Below are 16,381 nucleotides of genomic sequence, written 5' to 3'. Positions count from 1 at the left end.
GACCTTCTTGACCAATGCCATAATCAAGCATTTAAGAATATGTCCAGGGCACAATTTGAACATTCATGGCTATGCCTCTTTTAAAAATGAATAAGTACCAAAAAAGGTTCCCAAACTGACCAGATGTCCACTGGAGGGATGTAGGCAACACTCCTTCGGTGGTCACTGATCTCCCTCCCACCACTTAAAAATGAAAATGAAACAGTATATACATGTCTATATGAATTATTCAGGTGTTATGGGCAGTAGCCTAGTTGGCAGTGTAGTCAACCACTGAGATGGGGACCCAGGACCTTACTCCACTCTAAGTGCTACAATTATGGTAGAATACATGAGCCTTTCACAACCCACCCAGATCCTACTATATCTATATATAGGTGACACCTGCAGGCATTAAGGCTATTGGTATAGAGTACAGTTTTGTCCAGTAGGTTTTGGGTGGGTTTTGGAGGGCTCACAATACAATGTAAGGAGGATATAGTGAGATGTGTACCTGAGCCTTTTAAAGTAAAGGTCATTGACCATAAGAACATAAGAACTGCCATCTCCGGATCAGACCTTAGGTCCATCTAGTTCGGTGATCCGCTCATGCGGAGACCCAGTCAGATGTAACCTGGCGAAAAAAAGGTTAGTCACTCGTAACCTTCTATGCATCTTTCGAGGAGATGTGCATCTAACTTGCCCTTAAAACCAAAAACTGTGGGTTCCGCAGCATCCTCTACTGGGAGAGCGTTCCAGGTGTCCACCACTTTCTGCGTGAAGCAGAACTTCCTGACGTTCGTCCTGGGCTTGTCCCCCCTCAGCTTCAGTCCATGACCTCTTGTCCTGGTCACATTTGACATTGTAAATAACTTTTTATCCTGCTCTATCTTGTCGATTCCTTTTATTATCTTAAAAGCCTCAATCAGATCCCCTCGCAGTCTCCTCTTCTCAAGGAAGAATAGTCCCAGTTTTTTAAGTCGTTCTTTGTAGTTCAAGTTTTCCATACCTTTAACTAGCTTCGTTGCTCGCCTCTGCACCCTCTCGAGCAGTTTTATATCCTTCTTTAGGTAGGGAGACCTGTGTTGGACACAGTATTCCAAGTGTGGTCTGACCATTGCTCTATACAGCGGCATTATGACCCTCTCTGATCTACTAATGATTCCCTTCTTTATCATGCCCAACATTCTAATTGCTTTCTTTGCCGCTGCCATGCATTGTGCTGACGGTTTCAGGGTCTTATCTATCAGTATCCCCAGGTCTTTTTCTTGTTCGCTCTTACCCAGAGTTGCACCTGACATTCTATACTCGTGCTCTTTGTTCTTTCTGCCCAAATGCATTACTTTGCATTTTTCCTCATTAAACTTCATCTGCCATTTCTCTGCCCATTTCTCTAACTGGCTCAAATCTCTCTGTAGTTCCTTGCTATCCTTTTCTGATCCGATTGCCCGACATAACTTCGTGTCATCTGCAAACTTGATGACCTCACTGGACGTTCCGTCTTCTAGGTCATTGATAAAAATATTAAATAGGATGGGCCCAAGAACCGAGCCCTGGGGCACACCACTAGTCACTTTATTCCAGTCTGAGAACTTCCCATTTAAGCCCACCCTCTGCATGCTGTTTTCCAGCCATTTGCCTATCCACCTTAGTATGTCTCCCTCTATTCCGTGGCTTTGTAATTTCCTGAGAAGTCTTTCGTGTGGGACTTTGTCAAACGCTTTCTGGAAATCCAAGTATATTATGTCCACTGGTTCCCTGTTATCAATCTGTTTGTTTACTGTTTCAAAGAATTGTAGTAAATTTCTCAAGCATGACTTCCCTTTCCTGAAGCCGTGTTGACTGGCTCTCATCAGGTAGTGAGTATCTAATTGCCGGACTATGCTACCTTTAATCAGTGCTTCAACCATCTTTCCAGGATCAGACGTAAGACTCACTGGTCTGTAGTTGCCTAGTTCTCCTCTGGATCATTTTTTGAAAATTGGGGTGACATTTGCTATCTTCCAGTTGTCCGGTATCTGTCCAGTTCTAATTGACAGGTTTGCAAGGTTTTGCAGTAGTTCTCCGATTTTTACCTTCAGTTCCTTTAATACTCTCGAGTGAATTCCATTCGGTCCAGAGGATTTGTCACTTTTAAGTTTGTCGATCTGGTGGTAAATCTGGTCCAAATCCACTTCTACTGTGGTGAGGCTGTCCTCTATTTCTTCCTTGAACACTCTCACTGCTTCTGGTATTGATGTAACGTCTTCCTTTGTAAAGACAGACGCAAAGAAGGAGTTCAATCTATCTGCAATTTGTTTGTCTTCTTTGATGTACCCTTTTCTTCCATGGTCGTCCAGCGGACCCACTGCCTCTTTTGCAGGTTTTTTCCCTTTAATGTATCTAAAAAAGGGTTTGAAGTTTTTGGTCTCTTGTGCTATTTTCTCCTCATAGACCTTTTTGGCATCCCTCACCGCCTTGTGACATTACTTCTGATCATCTTTGTGGCTGTTCCAAGCTTCGGTTGTTCTTTCCCGTTTCAATTTTTTAAAGGAGTTCTTCTTATCTCTTACGGCATCCTTCACCTCATTTGTAAGCCATGCTGGTTCCCTTTTGCTCTTGTTTTTCCATTCTTTGGATATCTGTGGAATGAAGAGATTTTGTGCTTCCGTGATAGTATTTTTCAGTAGGGACCATGCCTGATCTACTGTTTTAATTGTTTTGAAGAGTCCCCTAAGGTGCCCCACTGATCTGGGAAGTCAATGTGGCTAGTCTACTAAAACTGTTGGTTCCTCCTACATCCCAATAGCTTGTTTTGTGCATTTTTCTTTTGGACTTTTTTTTCTTTTTTTAAATGGTTAAAAAAAGACAAATACCTGAAATAGCCTTTTTTTTTTTTTTTAATCAAGATTGATGTTTTGTAGATTTGAAAATGGGCACACAGTAGACTCTCTGTTAACCAGAATTCAAGCAATTGGAACTCTCAAGCAACCAACAAAAAAATCTAAGAAATACTGTAATACTTTAAATGAAAATAAAATCAGTTTCTGGCAGAAATTTAAGCGTAAACTTGGCACGTCACACCTGAGTATGCCCACACTTTGTCTACCACAGGTACGGTAGTTTGTCTATAACAGTTTATGGTATGGCATAGTAGGGTGTATAGTATTAGTTAGGCCTATTTTTAATAGTAAATCTCAAGCAACCAGAAGCTACATTTATCCAGCATCTAACAACCCCCATGTGTACCGGTTAACTGAGAGTCTACTGTATTTGGTATTGGAACTTTGTGCGTGTTCTGAAAAATGTCTAAACTCAGATTTAGATGTCATATAGAAAATGCCTCTCCATGTGTCTTTATAATATGAACCCAAAGAAATACCTACTTGCCCGCTCAACCAAGGCAACCTGTTATAACATTGCTTTTTATTTCAGTAGGTTAATCCTTGTGGTCATTAAGGGGTCATTTTACTGAGATGCACTAATGGATTTAGCACACACTAATGAAGTAGGTATACAATGGGCTGTGTGGCATTTAGCTTGCGCTAATCATTAGCGTGCACTTAGTAAAATGACTCCTAAATAATAAACAGGTAATTGGTGAAGTTTTTATATTGGCTTTGCCTCATGTGAGCTGTAAATATCATTTTAGATTGATAAAATGTTGTTGAATAATATATGCTGATTATTTTCGTCTACTGAAGTTAATGTTTAACAAATTCTTTCTTTTCATCCTTCAGATGCGAAAATAGTTTTGTTAAATGAAGCTCGTGGTTAGAAGTTCTATCTTAAAAGTCTTCCTCTGGGAAAAACAGACTAGAAGTAAAGTAATTTATCTCCTGCTGTTCTTTTTGTTCTAGTAAATTAATCAACAAACTTACTTGTCAATTAATTGTTCTGTGGGAATTATAGCACGTAGAGGAACAATAAATAGCAAGACTCCATGACTGTATGTAGAAACACCATCTGACTTTTACATACGAAATGAGTTCATGCACAGAAACAATTATTGCTTAAATGAAATGGAAACATTTGGGGAATATTTGTTTTCACACTTAAAGAAAATAAATGTGTTGTACTATCCAGAAGGTAAAAAGGAAGTTCTTCCCCTACCCAAAAGTAATGCTAATTATTGCAAATTTAGATGGAAGTGATCATATGACAGCATAGTGGTTCATATTCTGATTTATTTGCAGTTACTACTGCTGCTGATTTCTTATTTAGAGTATTTATATACCACTTATAGTCTAAGTCTGTGGTTCCCAACCCTGTCCTGGAGGACCCCCAGGCCAGTCGGGTTTTCAGGATAGCCCTAATGAATATGCATGAGAAAGATCTGCATATAATGAAGGTGCCAGGCATGTAAATCTGCTCCATGCATTTTCATTAGGACTATCCTAAATACCCAACTGGCCTGGGGGTCCTCCAGGACAGGGTTGGGAACCACTGGTCTAAGTGGTTTATATTCAGGTACTCAAGCATTTTTCCCTGTCTGTCCTGGTGGGCTCACAATCTATCTAATGTACCTGGGGCAATGGAGGGATTAATGGCTTGCCCAGGGTCACAAGTAGCAGTGTGGGTTTGAACCCACAACTGTGGGATGCTGAGGCTGTAGCTCTAACCACTGTGCCACACACTCCCCACTCTCTGATTGAGATTCAGAAATCTATCATTTCTATGTTTTGTAAAGTTACTTTACTGTTATTATCATTTTTATTTAATGCTTTAATCACACTGGAAGCAATAATCAGTTTTATGCGGTCCTGCAGCTACATGTACAATGTCATCATACAGGGTTTGAAATATTAAGGAAAGCAAAACTATCCTCCCCTTTTACAAAGCCACGGTGGTGGCTGCCACGTGGCAAATGCTCCAATGCCCATTAAATGGATGTTGGAATCCACTGTTTGTGTGTTATTGAGAGACTCCTGAGAAAATTAAAGAGTCATGGGATAGGTGGCAAAGTTCAGTTGTGGATTAGGAATTGGTAATTGGATAGAAAACAGAGGGTAGCTATAAATGGTCCGCCTCTTAAAGAACCTCAACATCCACGACTATATCTCTCCTGCCCTATGCTTAGCCAACTGGATGCCCATCAGCAAGTGCTGTGTCTTCAAGGGCCTCATGATGGCCTACAAAAACTCCCATCACGAGGCAGCAAGATATATTTCAGCCAAACTGCAACCTTACACGCCTAGCCATTCTCTTCACTCAGAAAATGAAAAACATCTCAGCATACGCCCCAGAAGATCCCTCCTACTGGATACAGCATGCAAGCGCTTCTATTCCTACTTCCTCCCTAAACTAAGGAACTTGCTGCCCATGCAGGTTTGTGGACAGCCTAATGGACTTTAGGAAAGCAGTAAAGACCTTCCTCTTCCAATGATCTAACCACAGTCCTGGTATTCCATAAGTATACGAAAGACCTATATGTGAACTCTCTCAGTTTGCATGTATTCCCCATGATCTTCCGGTAAATGTCGCCTGACTGTCACACATATTGCTCTGCTGCTACGTGTTGTAGATAGGTTGCCATCTGTTTATTGAAACTTGGTAGGGACCTTTATGTGGAATAGGTTCCCTCTTTTGAAACCAACCCCCTCTTTTATTAAGGTGCGCTATGATTTTTTTTAGCGCGTGGTAAATATTAGCTTGTGCTTATCACGCGCTAAACGCTAACGCATGCATGTTATCCTATGGATGGGTTAGCGGTTAGCGCACGTGTTGATTTAGCGTGCGCTAATGCGTGCTAAAATGCTTAGCGCACTTTTGTAAAAGAGGGCCTATGTATGTCCTATTTGTTGTAGACAGTTTCATTAAACAGTGGGGAACCTATGTATGTTCCTCTGTAACCCATCCTGAGCTTTCTTGGAGGATGGGATATAAATTAAAATAAATAAATAACACAAATTTGTAACTGCCATCCTAAGGGGTCCTTTTTCATACAAAACTGCAGTAGAAAGTTACCTTAGCTTGCCCTTCTATGCATTTTTCCCACATACCAAGGCCATTTTTACAGCAGCTGAAAAATAACTGATTTTCTGAATTAATAGCCATGCAGTGTTGATGTTAGTGTTTATTTATTTCATTTATTTCTAATTTACTATACCACCTTTAACTGACCGAGCAGGACCAAAACGGTGCACAGTTTAAAAAACACAAATTAGCGAGTGAGCACCTGGAGGGATTTTATCAATATGTGCTACTGTTAAGACGAGTTATTTTACCCCAAGTTGTGCTATGTAAGCACAAGGTCTCGTTCTATAGCAGTAGCACACTTTGATAAATTCTCCCCTGCGCGCCAGATTTTGTAAGCAGTAAAGGCCAGATCTGTAAACAGCACCTAAAACAGCAGCCACCTGCTAAAAAGGTGCCAGTCGCGTGTAGGCACCATTTAAAGAATTGCGGCTAATGAGGTCTATCACAAAACTTAGGCACCAGCAATGTGGGCCAGGGTTTTACTGGCCTATATTGCAGATGCCTACGTTTTGGGGAGAATTGAGCCTAGCGGCACCTAAGGTACTTTCCGCCCCAACCATGCCTACTTTGACCTCAGGCGACACTAGGCGTCTGGCTGTAGACGTGATTTTGATACCTACTCTAGTAGGCATTTAAATGAGTTTTTAATTGGTTTTTAATGGCGTGGTTAATTACCACACCGATTAAAGCCATTTAAATCAATTAAGTTAGGCGGCGGTAGGGTGCCTATTGACACTTAACTTATGGCGCTGCTCATAGAATCAGACATTAGTCCTGCACTAATCAGCCTGTGGTAATGTGGCTGCACTAAATGATTCATAAGAACATAAGAACATAAGAAGTTGCCTCCGCTGGGGCAGACCAGAGGTCCTTCCTGCCCAGCGGTCCGCTCCCGCGGCAGCCCATCAGGCCCACTGCCTGAACAGTGGTCTCTGACTAATTTTATAATTTACCTCTAATCCTGTCCCTATAACCTTAGCTCTACTCCTATCTGTACCCCTCAATCCCTTTGTCCTCTAGGTACCTATCCAGACCTTCTTTGAAGCCCTGTAGCGTACTTCTGTCTATCACATCCTCCGGCAGCGCGTTCCATGCATCCACAACCCTATGGGTGAAAAAAAATTTCCTGGTGTTTGTTCTAAACCTTTCCCCTTTCAATTTCTCCGAGTGCCCCCTTGTACTTGTGGTTCCCCTTAGTTTGAAAAATCTGTCCCTGTCCACTTTTTCTATGCCCTTCATGATCTTGAAGGTTTCGATCATGTCTCCCCTGAGTCGTCGCTTTTCCAGGGTGAAAAGCCCCACCTTTTTCAGTCTGTCAGTATATGAGAGGTCCCCCATACTCTTTATTAGCTTAGTTGCTCTTCTCTGGACTCTCTCAAGTACCTCCATGTCTTTCTTGAGGTACGGCGACCAGTACTGGACACAGTACTCCAGGTGCGGGCGCACCATTGCACGATACAGTGGCAGGATGACTTCCTTCGTCCTGGTTGTGATACCTTTCTTAATGATACCCAACATTTTGTTTGCTTTCCTTGAGGCTGTGGCGCACTGCGCCGACGCCTTCAATGTTGTGTCCACCATCACTCCCAGGTCTCTTTCAAGGTTGCTCACCCCATCTTGTAAGTGAACATCATGATGTCATACACACATTCATGATGTCATACACTCATTGGGCTTTAACTGCAGGATGCCTTAGAGCGGTGGTTCCCAAACCTGTCCTGGGGGACCTCCCAGCCAGTCAGGTTTTCAAGATATCCCTAATGAATATGCATGAGAGAGATTTACATATAATGGAAGTGACAGGTATGCAAATCTCTCTCATGCATATTCATTAGGGATATCTTGAAAACCTGACTGGCTGGGGGTCCCCCAGGACAGGTTTGGGAACCACTGCCTTAGTGTGTTCCCTGGTAAGCCCTTTTAGGCTGTGGTAAGTGCATGCTAGACCTTCCTGCAGCTTAGTAAAAGGAGCCTTAAGTATCTTATAAACTTCACTAACTACAAACTAAGTTTGTGTCCTCGAGTTACACATTCTGTATTACCTAGATTAATCAAAGGAGGAAATATTGAAAAACAGAAAACAAGTCAAACTTAATTTCAAGGTTTCTTCTTCTAACTTCTCAAACGGCACACACTGATTACATACTAAAGAAATAGCCATACACAGTTTTTTTGATTATAAGTCTTCATGCTTCTTGATTCAATCTATTATACAGTACAATCAGAGAAAAGCATTCATTCATCTAAGTTTTATTAATGTGTATAAGGTATTTCAGATTATATTTTTCAATCTGTCTTCATCATCGTTGGCAAGAAAATTCACTAGGCAAAACTCTGAATCTTTCCTTATAAGAAACTCCCTGGCCTTTATCTGTCGAGCAGAAATAGAAATGAGGTTGCTGACTGCATGCTTCTGTTGGACAAACACAATAACTTGTTTTAAACACACTGGTGCCCACAGTTGAGTCAGAAAAACAGATGGAGAGAGAAATAAAGCTGTGCAAGCTCCACTGAGGCACAAAATCTTTTTCTGTCTCTCTCGTTTTTTTTATTATTTTTGTTTCTTCTCGAAAGAAAAGGCACCTTAGGGAAAATGATGTCTTAGATTTTTATAGGCCAGGTGCTGAGCTGAAGAAAAGTAACAAGAAGTAAATAAATACATAAATAAGCACTTATTTTTTTTTTTATAATAGCAAGCTCTCAATAAAGAAAATAATATAAAAGTTAACTTGAAAAAGGTGGGATATTAATGATGGTAAACTAAAAGCTGCAATATTTTATTATGTTAGGGTTCCTTTTACTAAGCTGCGTTAGGGCATTAACACGCGGAATAGTGCGCACTACAATGCCACATGTGCTAGACGCTAACACCAGCATTGAGCTGGCGTTAGTTCTAGCTGCGTAGCGTGGGATTAGCCGCACTAATCTGCTGTGTGCACTAAAAACGCTAGCACACCTTAAGTAAAAGTGTTCCTAAATGTGCCTCTTTCTCAATACATTCCCTATAATATAACAAGTAGATAGAGAGAAATGCAAGAAAGATGGGTTCAAGTTTCAAGTTTTATTAAAATTTGATGAGTACGCAATGTCAACTATTTCAAAGCGTATTACAGATTAAAATAGGGGAAAGACTTTACAATTTATTACCAAATGATATATATGTACAAAATTCAGTACAGATACAAAAGGAAAGGGGGGTGAACTACAATCATTAAAGTAGAAAGATGACATGTACGGGTAACACAGGAGGAGCAAGGAGTGAAAAAAGGTAGATTAAATTAAAAAAAAGAAAATAAATAAATAAATAAAAAAAGAGAGAAAGGAAAAGAACAATAAAAGGAAGATTAAAGGCTCCTTTTACTAAGCTGCGCTCGTGGTTTTAGCGCGCGCTAGACGCTAACGCCTCCATTGAGCTGGCGTTAGTTTTTTTGCATAGTACGGGGGTTAGCGCACGCTAAAAACACTAGCGCAGCTTAGTAAAAGGAGCCTTAAGTCCTATAATTAAGGACTGGTTAGAATTAGTTGAGTGGGATACAAACTGATTTTCTTGTCGATGCCTCAAATGCATCCTTATAAAGGAAACTTTTTAGAAAAACTTTAAATTTTTCTAACGAGGTTTCCCCACGTAGATAATTTGGTAAGTTAAGAACATAAGAACATAAGCAGTGCCTCCGCCGGGTCAGACCATAGGTCCATCCTGCCCAGCAGTCCGCTCCCACGGCGGCCCAACAGGTCATGACCTGCCTGAATCACCAGAAGGAGCCCCCTTGCCACCTTGGTTTCCCATTGAGTCCTATCTTCCCATCGAAGTCCTAACCCTCCGGTCTTGCACGTGCATGACCTGGTTGGGTTTCTATACTTATTACCTGGTTAGCTTTCTATACCTGTGTTACATCCCAGCACCTCTCTCAGTATCCCACGATCCCTTTATCCCTCAGGAATCCGTCCAATCCCTGTTTGAATCCTTGTACCGTACTCTGCCTGATCACTTCCTCTGGTAGCGCATTCCAAGTGTCCACGACCCTTTGTGTGAAAAAAAACTTCCTTGCATTTGTTTTGAACCTATCTCCCTTCAGTTTCTCCGAATGCCCCCTCGTACCTGTTGTCCCCTTCAGCCTGAAGAATCTATCCCTATCCACCCTCTCTATGCCCCTCATGATCTTGAAGGTCTCTATCATATCTCCCCTGAGCCTCCTTTTTTCCAGAGAGAAGAGCCTCAGCCTATCCAACCTCTCGGCGTATGGGCAGTGTTCCAGCCCTCTTACCAGTTTTGTTGCTGTCCTTTGGACTCTCTCAAGTACTGCCATGTCCTTCTTGAGGTATGGCGACCAATATTGAACACAGTATTCCAGATGTGGACGCACCATCGCTCGATACAATGGCATGATGACTTCCCACGTCCTGGTTGTTATGCCCCTCTTTATGATGCCCAGCATCCTGTTGGCTTTTTTCGAGGCTGCTGTGCACTGTGCAGATGGCTTCAGTGATGCATCCACCAGCACACCCAAGTCTCTCTCAAGACTGCTGTCTCCCAACAATGCCCCTCCCCCCCAATTTGTAGTTGAACAACAGGTTCTTTTTCCCTATATGCATGACCTTGCATTTTTCCACGTTAAAGCGCATTTGCCATTTGTTTGCCCAGTCTTCCAGCTTGTCCAGGTCCCTTTGCAGGTCCTCACACTCCTCCCTGGACCTAACTCTGCCGCACAGTTTGGTATTGTCTGCAAATTTTATAACCTCGCACTTTGCCTCCTTTTCCAGGTCATTGACAAATATGTTGAAGAGTAACGGCCCCAGCACCGATCCCTGTGGCACACCGCTCGTGACTCCCCGCCAGTCAGAATATTGTCCCTTTACTCCGACCCTCTGCAGTCTACCTAACAACCAGTGCTCGATCCATCTGTGCACATCCCCTCCCACCCCGTGGTTCCACAGCTTCCTAAGCAGCCTTTCATGTGGCACCTTGTCGAAAGCCTTTTGAAAATCGAGGTAAATGATGTCTATAGGTTCCCCATTGTCCACCCGACTGCTTATTCCCTCAAAGAAGTACAGAAGGTTCGTTAAGCATGACCTTCCCTTACAGAATCCGTGCTGGCTTGTTCTCAGTAGGCCATTTCTCTCGATGTGCTCGCAAATACCGTCCTTGATCATAGCTTCCACCATCTTCCCTATAATTGAAGTCAGGCTCACCGGCCTGTAGTTCCCGGGGTCACCCCTCGATCCCTTCTTGAAGATAGGTGTGACATTCGCCAATTTCCAGTCCTCTGGTACCTCTCCAGTTTTCAAGGATAGGTTGCAAACATGCTGGATTGTGCCCGCTATTTCTTGTCTTAGTTCCTTCAGAACCCTTGGGTGGATCCCGTCTGGGCCCGGCGATTTGCCGCATTTTAACCTGTCTATCTGTTTGAGGACATCCTCCTTACTTACCTCTATGTGTTCCAATTTTTCAGCCTGTTCCCCACTCATGAGCTCCTCTGAGTCCGGTATATTAGATGTGTCTTCTCTCGTGAAAACCGACGAGAAGAACGTGTTCAACCTCTCAGCTACCTCTTTATCCTCCTTAATCACTCCCTTCCTATCCCCATCGTCCAACGGCCCCACCTCCTCTCTCGCTGGTCGCTTCCCCTTTACGTAACTGAAGAATGCCTTGAAGTTTTTCGCCTCCCTGGTCAGCCCCTCTTCGTATTTCCCTTTTGCTTTTCTAACCTCTCGGTGGCATTCCTTTTGGCATTTCCTGTAGCCTGGTGATTTTCCTCCGTTGGGTCCTTTTTCCATCTCCGGAAGGATACTTTTTTGTCATTTATTGCCCTCTTTACTTCTGTTGAGATCCAAACCGGGTCCTTTGACCGCTTGTTCTTGCCGCCTTTCCTGAAACTGGGGACATACATTCTTTGTGCTTCCTGCAGGGTGTCCCTGAATAGGGTCCAGGCGCTTCTTACAGTCTCCATCCTAAAGATGTTTCTGAGCTTCCTCCCCACCATTTCCCTCATAGCAACATAGTTCCCTTTCCTGAAGTTGAGCACAGTTGTTGCGGTGGGTGTCCCCCTTTCTAATGTGAATCTGATCGCATTGTGGTCACTGTTGCCTAGTGATCCTCCCACTTCTACCCCTCTTGCAGGCCCCCCTAATCCGTTTAGGATGAGGTCAAGAGTAGCACTCCCTCGCGTCGGTTCCCTGACTAGTTGCTCCATGAAGCAGTTCCTCACAGCTTCTACAAATCCTGTTTCCCTAGTGCAGTTGGAGTGACCCGTACTCCAGTCAATCCCTGGGTAGTTGAAGTCCCCCATCACTGTTACACTTCCAGTCCTGCATTTTTGTCTCAGTTCAGCTTCCAAGTCGTGTCCGACTCCTTCCGGCGTACCAGGTGGGCGATAGTACAGCCCCAGTTTTATGCCTGCACCCTTGTTTCCCGGCAATTTGACCCATAGCGATTCCAGCCCCTCTGCCTTCATTGCCATATCCATCCCGACCGAGTAGATAGAGTCCTTTATATATAGTGCTATGCCTCCCCCCTTCTTGGGGGTCCTGTCCCTCCTGTAGAGCTTGTACCCCGGCAGCGCCACATCCCATTGATTCTCCTCTGTCCACCATGTTTCTGTAATTCCAATTATATCCAGTTCCTCCCCCTTGGCCACGACCTCTAGTTCACCCATCTTGGCCATGAGGCTTCTTGCATTTGCGTATAAGCACCGCAGGTCCCGTCGTTTTTCCTCCACCTCTGTATTTACCTGGGCCGCCTCCCCTTGAATTTCGGGCAGTTCTCCTGTTCCCTGTGTTTCAGACTTGAGGAGCTATGACTGAAAAAATAGTAGATCTCCTTCAGTAGCTTCCTCATCTGATATTGATTGATAAAAGTGGGGCAACTAGAGCAGGGAATATGAGGGGGTGCTGAAAAGTTCACAGCCCAACCAACCAACTTCCTAAATTCTGAGCGCTATTTTGCCACTGTAACTGAAAAAAAGCGTTATCTTATATCAAAGTGCCAATTTGCAGAAACAACATCAAAACTGATCCAAAAAATTGCAGTTGCTCCAGAATACTGCGTTTAGATTAATTTTTGGTCTAAAAAGATATGAAAGTGTTGCATTAACACATACGTTGGTTATCAGTTGAGAGACAAATTAAGTTTAAATTAGCTTGCATTGTTCATCATATAAGAGTATTACAGTCAATCTAATTTTGCTTTTTTCTCATATGCATTATTCTTCCACCAGATTATGTAGAGAAAACCAAAAAAACTCTGTAGAGTGACGATGTTCCTAAATGGACTTTATTTGAAAGTGTCAAAGTTCCAAAGGTACACTGAAATCATCCACATAAAATAAAATCATCCACATAAAAATAGGTTATCCACATAAAAGCCTTAAAGGATACAGGACCCAACACGGTCCGTGTTTCGACAAAAAGTCTTCTTCAGGGGTTCCTGGGGGTCCTATAAAGGTGAATACGTGGGAAACAATTGTGTGGTGAGCCGGAAGTGAGTCACTGCTTGCCTTTCTATTGCAAACGCAAACAGTGTCTCACTTCCAGCTCACCACACAATTGTTTCCCACGTATTCACCTTTATAGGACCCCCAGGAACCCCTGAAGAAGACTTTTTGTCAAAATGTGGACCGTGTTAGGTCCTGTATCCCTAGTGGACTAGGTCCTTTAAGGCTTTTATGTGGATAACCTATTTTTATGTGGATGATTTCAGTGTACCTTTGGAACTTTGACACTTTCAAATAAAGTCCATTTAGGAACATTGTCACTCCACAGAGTTTTTTTGGTTTTCTCTGGATTTTCTTCTCTGTGGATATTTTGAGGTCAATTCCTTTTGTTTTTTACCAGATTATGTAGTACATTATTGCTACATTTTCCACAGATTAGAGTACAGTATAACTGACAGCTCAACTCTTTTTCTTATGCTACCATTACAATTTGGAATAATCTACCTGTTTATATTAGGACGGATATCAATTACTTAAGGTTTCATCAAAATTTGAAAACTTTTTTATATGACTTGTTTTAATATTCATGTCATGATAACATTTTAATTATTGATTGCTTTTGTATTTTCACAATTTTATGTCCTCTTTGAATATAAATCGGCTTGAACCTTTTTGGTATAGTGTGATTAATAAATTGTGGATTAGATTAGATTTGATTGTTTTAGGTCATTGATTGAACCATATCCACATCATTCTCTTCTTGGTTGGGCTGAAAACTTTTCAGCACCCCCTCGTAAAAACAGGAAACAGAGAAGGTAGAACAGAAGTTGTAGATTCGATGCTTTGGTGGACGCATACATTAAAGAAGAAATTTTATATGTGGCGCCAAACATTAGCCACCACTTCTGTCCTATATATTTGCTTGAAAAAGCATTCTGAGGCAAGGAACCAAAATGAGGCTCAAATGGCAGATCCACACACACATAACACTTAGGTCTCCTTTTACGAAGGTGTATTAGCGGTTTTATCGCGTGCTACATGCTAACGCCTCCATAGAGCTTGTGTTAGTATTTTTCGTGTAGCGCGGGGTTAGTGCACTTTAGTAAAAGGAGCCCTTACTCTTCCATTTATAGAACAGTGATCTGCACATACAGATCTGCAAAAGGGTGCAGCCATGAGAGGGGCATGGACGAGCCAGGGACTTTTGCTTAAAATGTGTGCAGTTTTATAGAAATTGGAGGATCTGCACCTGACTTGCTCACTGGGATTTACATCTGGTTTCAGTTGGTGTAATTTCTTACTCCCAAAGTTGAGCACAAATTTCGGTGCTATAGGCTGTTCTATAAAGGATGCTGATTTCGGTATGCCATAGTAACATAGTAAATGTTGATAGATAAAAACCTATGTGGTCCACCCAGACTACCCTACAGTCACATTAATTATTAAGGCAATATTGAACCAACAATCAAGTCTATAAAAAACCTACACTCATAATATATGAATGTGCTATATAATAAGCATAATTGTTCCTGATCCATCCTTATTATTTTCAGGGCTCAGACAGTAAAAGAAGTCTGCCCTGCACTAGACCTACTTTCTAGCGACTCGAGGAACAAAAGAAATGGTAGACAATCTATTTTTTATATCAGAGGGATTACTCATTATGAATTTATACCAAGTGGGCAAACAGTTAACCAAGTTTACTGTTTGGAAGTGCTGAAAAGGCTGCATGAAAAAGCTAGATGAAAATGACCTGAACTTTTCAGCAACAACTCATGGCTCTTCTGTCACAACAATGCACCAGCTCACAAAGCACTGTCTGTGAGAGAGGTTTTAGCCAGAAAACAAATAACTTTATTGGAACACCCGCCCTACTCACCTGATCTGGCCCTCAATGACTTTTTTCTTTTCAATTATTCAGAGTACTCCCAGGATACTAGTCTTGATGTTAGAATGAGTTGTGCATTCATACCACAGGTTTTTTTTTGCTGCTAGAAGCTGTTTATGATATCAGCAAGTTACTTGCCTTTGAAGCAGCCATTTTTGGCCAAACGTGTTGAGCATTGTTGCTAGGAGCACTCTGAATAAATGTAAACGTATCTCCAGATTGCCTACCATTTCTTTTGTTCCACATTGGATTCCTTGGTGGACTATTTGCCTTGTTGTGTCCTAACACCAGTTATTGGAGGTACAGTAGATACTTAAGAGAAAAATATGTGCATATATGTATTTAATTTAAATTAGTAAAAGATCAAGATTTTGGTGATAAGAGAGAAAGAGAAAGTGAACAGTAAATATGAAGTAAAAATGAGGAAATCTAAGATATCCTCAGGGCATGATCGAAGGAAGATTGCTCCTGCTTTGGTTACTACTGGACCACCAGGGATTTAAAAGGTAGACTGGGAAGGAGGGAGTGAGGTGGCACTCTAGGGGGTGCTATGGAATGGATAATGAATAAGATGTGTTTGTGCAGTATTTTGTGGAGTTTTTCTACAAAATGCCTGCTTTTTGTATGGTTCTGGGTAACTCTAGTTAGATACAAGCATATGTGTTAGTTAAGGCCATGCCCTATAGAAGCGTATGAAAAGTTGGTGAATAAAAATCTGAATATGGATGTAGCCAAGGCCAGAAAAACATACTACAGATTAATATTACATTACATTACATTACATTAGGGACTTCTATTCCACCTATACCTTGCAGTTCAAGGCGGATTACAAAAGAGCTAACTGGACATTTCCAGTGAAGTTACAACAGTTTTGGGGTTTTTTGTTGTTTTTTTTTGTTACAAGGGAGGAGAGGTACCTGGATTCATTCTGGAAGAACTTGCAAATTGGATATTAAATTGACTGTACGTTACTGTGTGATATAACAAATAGATTACAGTTAGAGTACAAATAAGATTACGTTACATTTTAGGGATCTGAATACTTGGTTGGTGTTTTGGGGAGGAAGAGATTATTTAAGTGGAGCATTAAAATATTCTTGTTATGTATTTTGCTATTAAGCCAGAC

The sequence above is a fragment of the Geotrypetes seraphini genome, chromosome 1 (genome assembly GCF_902459505.1).
Source record: "Geotrypetes seraphini chromosome 1, aGeoSer1.1, whole genome shotgun sequence".
Lineage (NCBI taxonomy): Eukaryota > Metazoa > Chordata > Amphibia > Gymnophiona > Dermophiidae > Geotrypetes > Geotrypetes seraphini.
The sequence above is the reverse complement of the archived record's forward strand: the minus strand, read 5'-3'. Positions refer to the sequence as shown.